The following is a 12,922-nucleotide window of genomic DNA, read 5'->3' on the forward strand; positions in this document are numbered from 1 at the left end:
GGACATTATGTCAGCACACGTCGCTTCGCCAGCAGCAACGCCACGTTATACTCACCAGTCCACTGCATCTTTCGACTCGGCGCTGCCTCCATCATTTTCTTGGTCGAAACAGAGCACCTGGGGGGAAAACAAAAGGAATAACAAGGTGAGCCGAGAAAACCGACAAAGACAATCTCTTGCCACCATAGGCTTACCTGCTTTACCACCGGAGGTATTATCCTTTAATTCGCCGCATCTTCCTATGCTGCACCTATAAAGGGAGAGAAAACAGCAAGTTAAACTCATGCAACTTTTACCGGACAGTGTTTGGTAATACAGACTCTTACCTGAATGCCATCAGCTGCCTCCAGGCAATATTCCCAGCTGCAATCTAACGAGGGAATGGAACAAGAGTGAACATCGGACATATTGAACTCTTTGAACTTTATAGACACTGGAGTCAATATTCCTCCGGAACTCCTCCAGTACTTCCAAACCAGTGAAGTAACTGGTATCTACACGTGCCTGCATGCCATGCAGGATGGCGAGCTCATCATTTAAGAAACATAAGGTGAGGTTACCAAGAGGGGATATCGGAGGTGATTAGTGGGGAGAAAGACAACAGTTGGGGGGCCATCACTAAAGTCCACGGGCGGCTAAATCCCTTTCTCCACTTGCAGGAGAATACTTCTACGAGTCCAGCAGACAAGATTAGGCGGGCCAGTCCAGACAGTCATCTCTGCACTACGCATCACGCTGGTGGAGACCGCAGCTGTCCGGGTCCGATCGACGCCCCTGTGGGAACCAGGTCAGCGTAACGGTGGTAATAGATAGGGACTTAGCTACCTTACCGGATCTCTTAACCCATCCAGCTCTGGAAAATCTTTCAAAGAATACTCTGTTATCATCCGGGGAAACCTTTGTACAAAAGGGAGACCCATCTCCGTGTGTCTGGGAAAATTGTAACCTCTGAGAAACCGCAACCTCAGAAGAGGGGTACTCCCATTTAACAGGGGGAGTATGTGCCAAATCCAGTGTAGTCATCTCTTCTTCTCTACGGGGATCTACGCCCTTTGGGAGGTGAGACTGCTGTACAAAATGATTCCCTAAGGGTTTGGGAAAGCGGAACGCTCACTGGGAGTAACTCCCTTTCAGGGGACAAGGACTCCCATTCCCATGGGGAACTCCCTACAGAAAAGATATCTGCTTACATGGGATTAAGTAATGTGAATAATGCCTCCATGTGTTTGACTCAAGATATGCTGAACTTTCTACATGCTTGACAAACTGTGCTGAACAATACGCCCCCACTTGTTACAGGAATGAGAATAAAGGACCAGTGACCCTTCAATGGAGGAAGCAAAACCATGCGCAGAGGTAAGATTCCGACATGAGTACGTCAGGGTGGTATGGAACCACGCTGAACAGCTGCACCTACTGTGGCTCGGAGCGAGCCAAACACCGTAGAGAGGCGCTGCCATCCAGAGACAGAGTTGCTTGGTCTGAGAAGCTATGCTACCTAAAGCGAAGCATACCTGGAGGCCCGACCACACACAGGACGTGGTGGGCCAGGTGATAACATACTGACGCTGGAACCAGGATCCAAGGGAGGAGTGAGTCCTCAGCTCGCCGCGAGAAAGTAGAAGGGCGAGAGAATGACAAAGTGAGCTGTCACTGAAAACCGCTCATATCCTGTACCTAAGAGCGGCAAGCCGTGGAAAACGCCACCACTGTAGAAGAGAGACACCCTTACTGAAGCAGACCCTACAATACTGAAAGAACACAGCTTTTCCAGATTAAAGGGAGTTGGAAAGAGGACAGAGCAAGTGGGGAAGGAGGACGAATTGTCGTGACCCCAGTATCAAGGTCGTCACAGAGGCCTAGAAAAAGAGATTGAACGAGAGACACAGAAGGTTTTCACCAGAGAGTTCTTAATATGATAAAACTGCCAAAGATTCAGAGAAACCAAGAGGACCCATACAGGTCCAGTAAGCCAAAGAAAGTATAGATATGAGGGGAGTCTGGAGGCTTCCAACATCGGAACCGAGAGTTGAAAGAACCAAATAGGAAAGTGTTCACCAATACCTTAGAAGTATAAATGAAAGAACATGGTTGTGGAGAGCCAAGAATCCCAAAAAGTATAATACTTCCAACAAGTCACCGGATGGCCCAAGAACTAAGAGAATTAAGTGGAAAGAGGGATTGCTCAAATTCCAAACAGATAGCCCTGGCTGGAGGAATCTAAATGAGCCACTGGAATCCATACACAAAGAAAATGCCCCAAATGTTGGGAGGAGGTACATGAAGGCACCCAGCCTCTGATCAGAAGTGAGAGAGATATAAGAGAATCATTGTGACAGTTAAACCCAAGGGAGCCGGCTGGGCCCAATAAAGAAGACGAAGGACAGAAGCACCGAATATCTGAACAAAGTGGGGAGAGACCCACATAAGTGGTGGGGAGGTATCAGGGAAATGTCCCTTCCCTAAAGAATTGTGGACATTTTATTTTTGCTGGAACTTAAGACTTTTTGTTGGGATACTTTGGAGAACTTTAAACAACTTTGGAACATTTGGCAAGAGCTGTTTTCTTTGGGAAGTACTGTTACTTCTAAACATTGCATTTAGACCCTGGGGACGATACCTGGGATAACCAGAGACACCTTCAGGAAGAACCAAGAGTGCAGGGCACTCCACCTATTTTCTGTTATGTTTTTGCTAAGTGGTAGGGCCAGTTAGTTAATGGGTTAGGACCGAGGACTATTTTGATTATGGACTATCGACGAGCACTTTAGTTTAGTTTTGTTTAGGAAGGCAACTCCCATAAACAATAGGGTTAGTGGGGTGTTTTACTTGTAAGTTGAATAAAGTATTTGAAATCTGTGTCCTCTGGTCTGAGCCTTAGTTTTCTGGCTTGCCACACCATCTGAATGTTCAAAACTGCATTAGGATCTCCTACCCAGAAAATAATGGCATCCTTGAATTTAATCAGGTGGTCATCTATCCAATCATAGTATTCTTGAATATCGAAATTGGGAGTATACGAATTAACAAACCTAATCTTACAATTATGAATAACATTTGTGACCATAAGAGACATGCCCTCTTGATCACCAATAACTTTATGAACCTTAAACACAAGGATATATGCATTCGGATAGCTAAACCCTTGACATGTCTAGTAAAAGAGGAATGGTACCTGTGACTTCCTCTTTTTCAAGTAAGTCAAGCCTATGTTTGCTCAATCAAGTCCATCTCCGGCAACAAATGCAATGTTTGCGTCTCCAAATATACCAGTAATTTTCCAATTTTTATTTTGATAGTTTGCGTAATGATCTAGTTCATCAAACTCAGTAATGTTTCATCGTGTCCCCCCCGTCACATTGATTGACCATTTCTTTAACCAATATATATACATAATCTTTTAGCTTCCCTCTGCCCAAGGAATATTTCCAAATAGGTCCTGGAGAACTAGCTTTACATTGTAACGTCAGTTTAAATATAACCAAACAATTGGGCATACCTCTGTAATGTAAGGAAATTGTATTATCCAAAAATGTTCAACATTTTCCCAAATAACCCCAACAAATCCCTATTCCCAATTAGCCTACTACAAAGTTTAACCCTCGTTGACAACCCCAAACAGCCAGTGTACTCCTCACATTCCAGATTTAAATAACAAACCACCCAACAACAGAAACCTAGCACGAATACATAATCTTCAGGTTTCAGCTATTTTCCAGTTGCTATGAATCTTAGTATAACTTCAACAACAATCAGTTCATCAGGGTATAATTGCCAGGTGAAAGGGACTTCCCTCATACTCCTTTCTCTTCTTATTCAATCCACCATAATCCAGTATTTTTTCCCCGTAATAAGTAGTTTAGGTGCCATATCTTTTGGAGGTGCTTTCAGTCCTCCTTGATTCGTGTGCTGTTAAATAATTTTTATTAGCATCATAAGAATCAGTTACATAAGAATAAAGAATAAGATAATAAACCTTAGTAAAAACAAATCTATTTGATAAACCAACAATAAACAGCTAATTTGGATAACAGTATTCAATAATTTATTATAAAAACAGACATTGTGGACCAAGAAGCCAGACCGAGAAATAATAGGGAAAAGTGGGGAAAATCATGTAAGATATAATATGATTAATAATGCAATTCATAGTAACTATTATCTATTACTCAGATGCATAGTAAATACATCCCATTTTTGATTACGAAATCTCTAGCAGATTCTGGTGAAATAAAACAATGTATCTTTCCCTCATATTGTACCCTTAGTTTGGTAGGATTTAACATTCTGGAATCCTGTACTGCTGCTGTAAAATCGAGGAATATATGTAGTGTGTCTCCATCATGTTATAAGCCTCCCCACTCTTTCACCAACCAGAGTATTGTGTCTCTGTCCCTAAAGTTCAGGAGTCTAGCAATATTTTGGCGAGAACGGGCATAATCGGTATCAGGACCCTATCAGCCACGAAGAACATTAGGGAAAGGTTTTCGATACCAAACAAATCTGTAATACGGTTCTCCATATATGTTTCCAAGGAATGTATAGGAGTTGATTCTCTTACTCTGACAATTCTAATATTGTTCCTCAGTGATCGGTTCTCCAAATTTTCATTTTCGGCCACAACACTTTTTAACATCTATTAAGTTGCTGGATATTCATAGCCTAAGTAGCAGATGAGTCTTTAACCGATGATATCTTCTCCTCATCCTGGTCTTGTGTAGTCCAGTGTTTGGTACAACGTCCTTTCATCGCCAGTAATTTCAAAGTCTGGCATTTAAATGTGTACATAATTACGAAAATGTTCATGGATTTTTTTACGGGTCGGGGGTGTGAAAGGGCAGATAAGGGGTTGTGGGTAGGGAATAGGTAAAAATAGGTAGGCGGGAGGGTTCGGGGGGTAACCCCCCCTAAAAGAAATAAAGAAATGTGATGTTCATTTTTGTAATTATGTACACGTTTAAATGCCAGGCGTTGAAATTACAGGCAATGAAAGAACATAGAACCTCAGTGTTTAACGCGCTGGTAGATGATCCCCAGTCGGCTTTAGTTTATCCATTTTTGTATCCAGGGGGTTGATACCGGCTTTCAATTTCAAGACTGTTTCTTTAATGTCAAAGTCCTGATCATCTCCCTTATTATACAACATGTCCATGGATATGGAATGCTCCTTCAGTGTCCCTCCTGTGTCTTTGGACCTCTGTCCTACTCTGGAAACTTCAAAGGCGAGCTTGGACTGGTGACTGTGACCTTTCTACATTGGTCTTTTCACCTCCTGCGTTTACAGGCTAGATTAGTTACTGCAATCCCTCTTCGGGTTCCCAGAGTAAGTCACACTTCCAGCCTTGTGCAACAGTACAATGTGTGCTGCTACTCTGTCTCAGAGCCCATTCACTTAATATATTTCACCAGAGAGTAGAATTGCCCCCCAAAACCGTTCACTCAAACACTGACTCTCATGCGAGGATGTCGGTAAGCCACCTTCTTCTTAGGCAATGTTCATTCTTCCAGATTTAGGGTGTGATTCACAGAAATGTTTTATAATGGTGCAATCCCACTGAAAAACGATCTGAATCAGGCCCTTAATTGGCATTCAGCCCAACCCTTTAACAGCTTGACATAGCTGTGCCTGCTCCACTGGTGGCCCTTCAGCACATACAGACTTTTTGAATTAAAAAGTAATTCATATACATTTAAGTGTGTTCTTTCTTCCCTTTCCCACTGCATGTCTTCCTCCCTCAGATTGAACAGCCACACCATCGACCTATACCAGTCTCCAGTTGGGATCTCTTTCATGCCAGGCCCAATAATGATGGCTATGGCCTCCCTGCTCCAATCTCCAGCACACATTAGGCATTTCCTTGCACCAACATTGGCTGTGCAGTTGCTCTGCTCTCCCCGTCACAGATTGATCATCACGGACTACCTGACTGTAGCCTGCTTTGGTGCATGTATTTCTTTAGTCTGTGCAAAATTCTTCCCCTCAGTGTGCTGGGGCTCACACCACAACCTCACGGGGAGCACTGCAGTGAGTTTGATCCCCATATAATGATATATAGGATATTTGAAATAAGAATGTGACTGATTGAGCTCTGAGCTCACACAAAGACTGCTGTGATGGTCGGTCTCGCAAGCAGCCCCAACCTTGCAATATTTCATAATCAGACAGTTCAGAGTATTTGCCCATATATCAGTCCCTGCCACCTGAATCTCTCCAAAATATGATATTCTTATCTCTGCAGAAGTACAAAGCTGTCTTAAAGCTTAATATTCCTGTCATTTCACATACAAAAGAAGCTTCAATTGTTTTTGAATCTCTACTATCCAAGGTGTCTGTGAGGCCTTTAATTCCGTTGGTTCCTCACCCACAAAAAACAATGATGGGAACTTTCTCTGCTCCTTCAGATGGAATACATAAACAAAGGTGGGACAAGCAGTAAAAAGTTCAGGATTCGGACCACCTTTTCCTCAGTAAGGCTGCGCCTCTAGATTTCCTGAGTTCTTATGCAGCCAGCAGGAGGTTCCCTTCTTTATAGTCATCTACTCTTCCAGATAGAGAGTCACATGATGGCCTCTGTTGTGCAAGAATATTGGTTTGCCTTCATAACAATATGGGCTTGCAGCTTACTGAATTTATTGGACAGCTGTGATTGGTCCCTCTGGGATTCAGTGGAGAGAATGGTAGATTTTCTAACAGGTGACAATAAGGAATACCTTATGCAGATTGTGAAGAAAAGCGGGCTACTCTCTAACTAGAACATCAGTGACACCATGGATGTAGACCATTTTACGATGAAAGAATACTGCTATGGTTGTACCATGGAAATGTCCTCTTGGACAAGGTTTGCAGGGTTGAAAAGATCACTAGTCTAACAGATGACAAAAAGCAAACAAAAAGGGATCTATTTTTGGGTCCCACACGGACGATAAGGTCCTGGGCATGGCACTTTAAAATTTAGGGGGTTGAAGCAAAGCCCAAGAAGAAAGACTAGAAGTCCTTGTTTTAAATGTTTTCCTTCCAAAAAAGTATTTTCAACAGATCGGTAGGTCATCCTATAACCAACATCACCATTCCACCAACAATGCCAATAAGAGTATTCAGTCGAAAAGGGGTGACAGAAGAAACCAGAAGTGTCGGGGGAAAGCCATTGCCATGCAAAAGCATTGAAGGTTTTGGGCATTCCCAATTATACTCCTACGACCCCTCCCCTTTCCTCCATACTGTATGGGCGTCCCTCGCTAGGGACGGGAGACGGAACCTTTTTCACCAGAAAAATCAAAATCCCCATTAAATTTAGATGTGCGCAGCCCTGGGAGCATGCGCTCCCCTGACTCCGGCCACTGGTGCCACTCCCCAGTCCTTTTTTCCGCGTCGACGGGAACGGACCGCTTTCACCAGCTCTCCTGAGTTAGGCCTCTGGCCTAGTAATTCCATGCGCTCTTCCCCGGATAAGTACTTTTGTCTTATTTTTTTTCTTTATTCAGATACCTCTGTCCTCTGGCGCTACGCTCCTCCCCGGCACATGTCGACGTCAGCGGGCTTCAGCAAGTGTCCAGTCTACGAGGGGCTCTTCCCTACATCCGACCCCCACGCTCTTTGCCTCAGTTGCCTCGGCCCGACCACGGCTGGGAAGGTTGTACAGCGTGTGACACGCTCACACCACACGCTCTGAAGAACAAGTTAGCTCGGTGGAGACAGGTCTTCGGAAGGTTGCCTCCAGAGGACTTGAAGGAATTCGTCAGGCACAAGTCCAGGCCCAAGGTAAGGGCACTGTTTTCATCTGCACCCCGCAAGGGTGACTCTTTGTCCAGGGAGCACACATGCTGGAGGGACCTTGCACGCCTGGCACCAACGCAGGCACCGATGCTGCTTCAGCTATCAGCCGCCAGGCTGAGGGGTTGCGAGATCCTACCGGTGATGTCGCTGAGAGACCACAAGGTACTTTTACTGGGTTTCCGCCCTAGTAACAAGACAGATGTCTCAGGGGGCACCTGTATGTAGCACTACCGGCAACACAGCCAAGGGCACTCTGCCTACCAGGCCACGTCCTGAGGAGCAGGGTAGGCCTCAACCTCCACCGCCAAGAGTCCAGGAAGAGGCAGGGCCTAGCGCGGTAAGTAACGCATCGCAGGCATGCGGTATGAAGCCAGACAAAATGGCAGCTCGTCCGACAACACCACCCTTTGGGGAAGAGGTAGGAGAACAAGTTTCTAGGTGGGACTGGTCTTCACCCGGCACGTGGCCTACAGAATACCCTCCAGCGCCACAGGGCAGATATACACCACATACAGCAAGGCAGAGTGTGCCCAGGTCTCAGCGCCCCCAGGGCACTCCGCCCGTGCCACCAAGTGCTCCACCGGCCTGCGAAGACAGTTTCTTTAAAAAGTTCATGACGCTTATGAGGTCTCCATAGATGGGCGTCATCCTCAAGAATGTGATAAGGGGCATGCTCCTTCTGGTCTTGCCGCTAGCACCCATGCTACTCCATCCCTTGGTTCCAGTGCCTCAGGCACCTATGCAGACCCAGCTGCCCACGCCAGTTCCCACTACACTGGCCCACACGCCTCCAGTAGCCCCGGCAGCTCCTTATCAGCTGCCTCAGCAGCCACCGGCTCCTGTCAGTACACCACAGCAGTCACCGCCCGGTGCTCCTCCGGCTGCAATGGAACAACAGGGCACATTGGTAGACACCGATGAGGAGGAGGAACCCAACACACCTTCGTCGGCCAAGGCATTTCATGAGCGGCTCGCAGGCCTAGCCGAATACTTGGGGCTTTCACAGCTTGAGGTTGAACAACAAGAGCCGGGGGGTCTTGGCAGAGGTCCTCACTATACGCCCGACGGCTAGAACGGGGATTCCAATGCAGAAGGACATTGCGGCACTGGCCAAAAAAGGATGGCTTGAACCTCATTTGGCGGAGCCTACCAATAGGCGCCTTCGACGCCAAGTACCGGCAGTTGGAGGGGGATCCACTCTTGCTTTCAGCACATTCTCGGCCACACTCCTTGGTGATTGTGGCGGCCTCAATCTACTCCAAGCCACAATCATCCTTGGCTACCTCAGCCTTGGCACTCCTGGGTAAGGAGGAGAAGATCTTGGAAGCATACGTAAAGAAGATGTATTCCAATGTTTAGCTGCATCTTCGTCAGTCCAATGCAGATGCTATGCTCGCTGCGATCAATCAAAGGCTTTGGCAGGAAATAGCTGACTTCCTTCCAGAACATCTGGTAAAGAGTCAGGCGCAATTGTAGGTGGGGCTGGCGGAAGCCAAAATTGTAGCGCAGGACCTAATGGAGTCCACGGTAGCTCACATAGACATCTCAGGTCGTACCATCTGCATCGCTACGGACATGAGAAGAACGGCCTGGCTACGGGCTTCCAAGTTCAACCCAGATGTCCAGGAGCGCATATTGGACCTTGCAATCTAGGGTGGCGATCTTTTCCATTCCACCACCGATGGGTAACTTGATAAGAAGAGGAACAGTTCCCAGACTGCCAAATCCTTATCTATCCTCACAAAGTCCACCTCTAAGGCCTACATCCAGACGCACCAGCGTTCCGACAAGGGTATGTCCTTTTGCAGGGTTCCGAGGCTTCCAGGAAAGAGGCTCCAGGCAGCCTGACCATGCATGACACGCTCATCCGGATCCACAAGTCTCCGGTGGAGGGCAGGCTTGCCCTTCACTCTCAAAGCTAGTGTGCAAGATTTGCGTACTTCTGGATCCTGTCAGTAGTGTCCACAGGCTTCTGCCTACCGCTACCTCCTTATCCTCTCTCCTCCCCTCCGCTTCCACAGATTGGGACAGAAACTCTGTTGGCGGAAATTCATTCGCTCGTAGAGAGCTAGGCAGTGGAAGAAGTCCCAGCCTCTCAGCGGGGTCTGGGTTCTGTTCACGGATTTTTGCGATACACAAGAAGAAACAGGCCGGCCTGAGAGTTTTGTTGGACCTTTCCACCCTGAACCTTTCCCTTCTTCTAAAGTTCATGATGGTTACCCCAGCGCTTATTGTGGAGACATTGTGCAAGGGAGACTGGATGTGCTCCCTGGATCTGAAGGATGCTTATTTACACGCCCCTATCTGGTAACCCCACCGGTCCTTTCTTAGGTTCAGGATCATGGGTTTCCATTTCCAATACAAGGTCCTACCCTTTGGCCTCAATTCGACTCCCAGGGTCTTTACAAGACCTAGGAACGCAGTGGAAGCCCTCCTCCGGGCCCAAGGTCACCACGTCTACCCATACCTAGATGACTGGCTGGTCAGAGCAATGTCTCCAGAGGCATTACACCACACCACCTCTGCCCTCATGAATATTCTACATACGTTGGTGTTCTCCATCATTCTCAAGAAGTCACAGCTGTAGCCTACGCAGAATCTAACGTTCCTGGAGCCTCATCTGGGATACAAGCTCCGAGAGAGTTTTCCTCTTGGAGGACACGATCACAGCCATCAAGAAGGCCACAGGGCATTTTCTCAGCAGAGCAGTGACCTCAGCATGGTGATACCAACACCTCTTGGGTATCATGGCTCAGGTCTCATGTCTCCTGGCAGTGCCGTACAAGATGCACAAAATGAGACAATTACAGCTGCACTGCAGCCTCCTGGAGTCAGGAGAGTGATTCCCAGGCGGTACTGGTCAGCATTCCACTCCATCTCCACCAGTATCTTGTCTGGTGGAGCACGGACTACAACTTGCGGATAGGCAGGTCCTTCAGGCAACCGGCACTGCAGGCTACCATCACCACAGACTCATCCCTGGGGGACTGGGTAGCCACCCTGGGCAGCCACAGTGTCTATGGAGTTTGGACTCGTCAGGAGCAAGAGGCCCACATCAACTGGCTCGAGTCGATGACCATCGGGCTTGCTCTCAAAGCCTTCCTTTCCGATGAACAGTGGCAAGACGATCCTCATTCAAACGGCAGCTTCACCAGCATGAACTACATCAACAAGCAGGGTGGCACCAGGTTTCCTCCTCTATGCACTCTGGCAGTCAGCATTTGGGAGTGGGCTCTGTAGAACCACATCCAATTGACCGCAATCCACCTCCTGGGGGAGTCCAATTCGAAGGCGGACAGGCTCAGCAGGCTGGGTGCGAATAACTACAAATGGCAGTTGAACTAACAGGTCCTGCAAGGGATCTTCGACAGATGGGGTCATCCTCAGGTGGAGCTCTTTGCCACCTGGTACAACAGGAGGTGCCACCACTTCACTTCCTGGAAGGGACAGGGCTGGGGCTCTCAGGGCGACGCGATGCAGATCCAATGTAACAACATGAACGCGTATGCCTTCCCTCCCACTCCCCTGGTGCACAGGGTAATTTACAAGATCAGGGAGGCCCATTACCTACATGTCATCCTGATGGCTCCATGGTGGCCCGCAAGACCATGGATCTCGAAACTACTCAGCCTGTCGAGGCAGGCCCCGGTGCACCTCCAGCTGGGTCCAGCTCACCTACTCTCACAGCAGGAGGGCGCAGTCATTCACCCCGCCCTCCAGAAGCTAGCCATTGTAGCGTGGTTCCTGAACAGGTCACACTAAGGCATCTACTTCTGACACAGGATAACCTAGACATTATACAGGGTGCTAGGAGCGATGCTACTAGCAGCCAGTACAAAAGTAAGTGGACTAGATTTTGTCACAGGGCTGAAGCAAGGTTTAAAAGACTCCTGGCGGGCCTCACCAGGCTCTACCCATCTATCAAGAAGCCACGCCCGGTGTGGGACCTCCACGTAGTTTTGGACACTCTGGCGCATAAACCATTTGAACCTATGGCATCCGCGAACATCAGGCTAGTCACCATTACGACAGCCCTACTGGTGGCCCTTACATCTGTACGCAGGGTCTGTGAAATACAGGCACTGGTGGCATCAGACCCTTATACTATTCATAAGGACAAGGTGGTGCTTAGAACTCACCCTGCAGTCTTACCTAAGATGGTCTCCTCTTTTCATCTAAATGAGGAGATAGTTTACCTACATTTTTCGCATACACTCAGGATGACGCTCAGAGGGTTCTGCACTGTCTAGATTTCAGGCGTGCTCTAAAAATCTATCTGGACAGAATCAAGAGCTTCTGCAAATCAGATGCTCTCTTTGTCACATTCGGTGGGTCAAAGCCCGACTATCGGGCTTCCAAGGCCTCCATAGCAAGATGGATGGTTACGGCCATCAAGGAGGCCTAGGAGGGGCAGCACAGGCCTCTCCCAGCAAATATGCATGCTCATGCAGTCAGAGCTAAGGCCACAGGTGTCGCGTTTCAGAGGCATGTGCCCTGGCAGGTTATCAGCGGGGCGGCTACATGGGCTACGCCTTCGGCCTTCTGCAAGCCCTACTGTTTGAATGCCAGATCCAGGTCGGACGCGGCATTTGGTCAGGCAGTATTAAGGAACTTGTTTTCCTAGGAGTGGCAACTCTCCACCTTGAGGCTGCATTCAGTTGTAATTGCCCATACAGTATGGAGGAATGGGGACGGGACGTAGGAGTAATTATAAATTACTCCATAGTGACTAATGTACTCCTTGTCCATAGTCCTCTTTCCTCCATACGTCCCACCATCCCCCCAATACTAGTGTCATTAGACAATGGTAATATTGTCGGCGCATCAAAGGGGACTGGGGAGTGATGCCGGTGGGTGGAGTCGGGAGTGCATGCTCCAAGGGCCGCACCCCGCACGCATCTAAATTTAAAGGGGAAGTTGATTTTTCTAGTGAAAAATGTTCTGTCTCTTGTCCCTGGCGAGGGGTGCACATACATTAGGGAAGAAATGGGACTATGGACTAGGAGTAAGTTAGTCACAACGGTGAGTAACTTCTAATTTCAGCACCCACGTGGAGGAAGCATTCAAAGCCATTTTACAACTTGGCAAGCATTGTAAACGGCAATTGGGTGCTGTAAATAACAGTTAACGTTTTTGCGAAAAACTCCC

At 47.7% G+C, this 12,922-nt stretch overlaps 1 protein-coding gene across 2 annotated transcripts in view; it reads left to right on the forward strand.

The window, feature by feature from the left end:
* The window catches only part of PIK3C3 (phosphatidylinositol 3-kinase catalytic subunit type 3), a 1,987,152-nt gene that overhangs the window by 1,330,608 nt on the left and 643,622 nt on the right, over nt 1–12,922 (forward strand). The window lies entirely within an intron of this gene.

This window comes from Ambystoma mexicanum, chromosome 6p, assembly GCF_040938575.1.
Source record: "Ambystoma mexicanum isolate Mex_15411 chromosome 6p, UKY_AmexF1_1, whole genome shotgun sequence".
Classification (NCBI taxonomy): Eukaryota; Metazoa; Chordata; class Amphibia; order Caudata; family Ambystomatidae; genus Ambystoma; species Ambystoma mexicanum.